Below are 3509 nucleotides of genomic sequence, written 5' to 3' on the forward strand. Positions count from 1 at the left end.
CCAAGAACACGATGGCCTCCATCATTCTTCAATGGAAGAAGTTTGGAACCACCAAGATTCTTCCTAGAGCTGGTCGCCTGGCCAAACTGAGCAATCAGGGGAGAAGGGCCTTGGTCAGGGAGGTCCCCAAGAACCCAATGTCCAGAAGGACAACCATCTCTGCAGCACTCCACCAATCAGGCCTTTATTGTAGAGTGGCCAGACGGAAACCACTCCTCAGTAAAAGGCACATGACAGCCCACTTGGAGTTTGCCAAAAGGCACCTAAAAGACTGTCTGGCTGAATAACCGATTGGCAAACCTACTGCAAATTGAGAAACCATGTGACTAAACGGAACGAAGGGAAGAAGAAACTATACTATGAAACAAAGATAAATTATATAAAGAATGATAGTAAAACGCTTTGGAACACTTTAAATGAAATTTTGGGCAAAAAGGCAAACTCAACTCATTGAATTAGATGGCTCATTCATCACAAAATCCACTCATATTGCCAACAACTTTAATGATTTTTTTCATTGGCAAGATTAGCAAATTTAGTCATGACCTTCGGCCAAAAGCCGAACCTGCACATTCTAGTAAAACTGACCAACATATGAAAGACGAGCATTGTCATTTTGAATTCCGTAAAGTGAGTGTGGAAGAGGTGAAAAAAATGATTGAAAAGCCACCGGGGTCTGACAACTTGGATGGAAAATGACTGAGGATAATAATGTACAATATTGCCACTCCTATTTGTCATATCGTCAATCTAAGCCTACTAGAAAGTGTCTCAGGCCTGGATGGAAGCTAAAGTCATTCTGCTTTCCATAGCACCTTTATTTAACCAGGTAGGCCAGTTGAGAACACCTTTATTTAACCAGGTAGGCTAGTTGAGAACACCTTTATTTAACCAGGTAGGCTAGTTGAGAACACCTTTATTTAACCAGGTAGGCTAGTTGAGAACACCTTTATTTAACCAGGTAGGCTAGTTGAGAACACCTTTATTTAACCAGGTAGGCCAGTTGGGAACACCTTTATTTAACCAGGTAGGCCAGTTGGGAACACCTTTATTTAACCAGGTAGGCTAGTTGAGAACACCTTTATTTAACCAGGTAGGCTAGTTGAGAACACCTTTATTTAACCAGGTAGGCCAGTTGGGAACACCTTTATTTAACCAGGTAGGCCAGTTGGGAACACCTTTATTTAACCAGGTAGGCTAGTTGAGAACACCTTTATTTAACCAGGTAGGCCAGTTGAGAACACCTTTATTTAACCAGGTAGGCTAGTTGAGAACACCTTTATTTAACCAGGTAGGCTAGTTGAGAACACCTTTATTTAACCAGGTAGGCTAGTTGAGAACACCTTTATTTAACCAGGTAGGCTAGTTGAGAACACCTTTATTTAACCAGGTAGGCCAGTTGGGAACACCTTTATTTAACCAGGTAGGCCAGTTGGGAACACCTTTATTTAACCAGGTAGGCTAGTTGAGAACACCTTTATTTAACCAGGTAGGCCAGTTGAGAACACCTTTATTTAACCAGGTAGGCCAGTTGGGAACACCTTTATTTAACCAGGTAGGCCAGTTGAGAACACCTATATTTAACCAGGTAGGCCAGTTGAGAACACCTTTATTTAACCAGGTAGGCCAGTTGAGAACACCTTTATTTAACCAGGTAGGCTAGTTGAGAACACCTTTATTTAACCAGGTAGGCCAGTTGAGAACACCTTTATTTAACCAGGTAGGCCAGTTGGGAACACCTTTATTTAACCAGGTAGGCCAGTTGGGAACACCTTTATTTAACCAGGTAGGCCAGTTGGGAACACCTTTATTTAACCAGGTAGGCTAGTTGGGAACACCTTTATTTAACCAGGTAGGCCAGTTGGGAACACCTTTATTTAACCAGGTAGGCTAGTTGAGAACACCTTTATTTAACCAGGTAGGCCAGTTGGGAACACCTTTATTTAACCAGGTAGGCCAGTTGGGAACACCTTTATTTAACCAGGTAGGCTAGTTGAGAACACCTTTATTTAACCAGGTAGGCCAGTTGAGAACACCTTTATTTAACCAGGTAGGCCAGTTGGGAACACCTTTATTTAACCAGGTAGGCCAGTTGAGAACACCTTTATTTAACCAGGTAGGCCAGTTGAGAACACCTTTATTTAACCAGGTAGGCCAGTTGAGAACACCTTTATTTAACCAGGTAGGCTAGTTGAGAACACCTTTATTTAACCAGGTAGGCCAGTTGAGAACACCTTTATTTAACCAGGTAGGCCAGTTGGGAACACCTTTATTTAACCAGGTAGGCCAGTTGGGAACACCTTTATTTAACCAGGTAGGCCAGTTGGGAACACCTTTATTTAACCAGGTAGGCCAGTTGGGAACACCTTTATTTAACCAGGTAGGCCAGTTGGGAACACCTTTATTTAACCAGGTAGGCCAGTTGGGAACACCTTTATTTAACCAGGTAGGCTAGTTGAGAACACCTTTATTTAACCAGGTAGGCCAGTTGAGAACACCTTTATTTAACCAGGTAGGCCAGTTGGGAACACCTTTATTTAACCAGGTAGGCCAGTTGAGAACACCTTTATTTAACCAGGTAGGCCAGTTGAGAACACCTTTATTTAACCAGGTAGGCCAGTTGAGAACACCTTTATTTAACCAGGTAGGCCAGTTGAGAACACCTTTATTTAACCAGGTAGGCCAGTTGAGAACACCTTTATTTAACCAGGTAGGCTAGTTGAGAACACCTTTATTTAACCAGGTAGGCTAGTTGAGAACACCTTTATTTAACCAGGTAGGCTAGTTGAGAACACCTTTATTTAACCAGGTAGGCTAGTTGAGAACACCTTTATTTAACCAGGTAGGCTAGTTGAGAACACCTTTATTTAACCAGGTAGGCTAGTTGAGAACACCTTTATTTAACCAGGTAGGCTAGTTGAGAACACCTTTATTTAACCAGGTAGGCTAGTTGAGAACACCTTTATTTAACCAGGTAGGCTAGTTGAGAACACCTTTATTTAACCAGGTAGGCCAGTTGAGAACACCTTTATTTAACCAGGTAGGCTAGTTGAGAACACCTTTATTTAACCAGGTAGGCTAGTTGAGAACACCTTTATTTAACCAGGTAGGCTAGTTGAGAACACCTTTATTTAACCAGGTAGGCCAGTTGGGAACACCTTTATTTAACCAGGTAGGCCAGTTGGGAACACCTTTATTTAACCAGGTAGGCCAGTTGGGAACACCTTTATTTAACCAGGTAGGCCAGTTGGGAACAAGTTCTCATTTACAACTGGGACCTGGCCAAGATAAAGCAAAGCAGTGCGACAAAAACAACACAGAGTTACACATAAACAAACGTACAGTCAAATAACACAATAGAAAAATCTATCTGCAGTGTGTGGAAATGAGGTGAGATAAGGGAGATAAAGGCAATAAACAGGCCATTGTGCCGAAGTAACTAGTTAACACAGTGTCCAAAGAAGGTGCGGGTAGAGATCGGTTGAAGACCGTGCATTTGGTTTTACTTG

Source organism: Oncorhynchus gorbuscha, unplaced genomic scaffold (assembly GCF_021184085.1).
Source record: "Oncorhynchus gorbuscha isolate QuinsamMale2020 ecotype Even-year unplaced genomic scaffold, OgorEven_v1.0 Un_scaffold_1233, whole genome shotgun sequence".
Taxonomy (NCBI): Eukaryota; Metazoa; Chordata; class Actinopteri; order Salmoniformes; family Salmonidae; genus Oncorhynchus; species Oncorhynchus gorbuscha.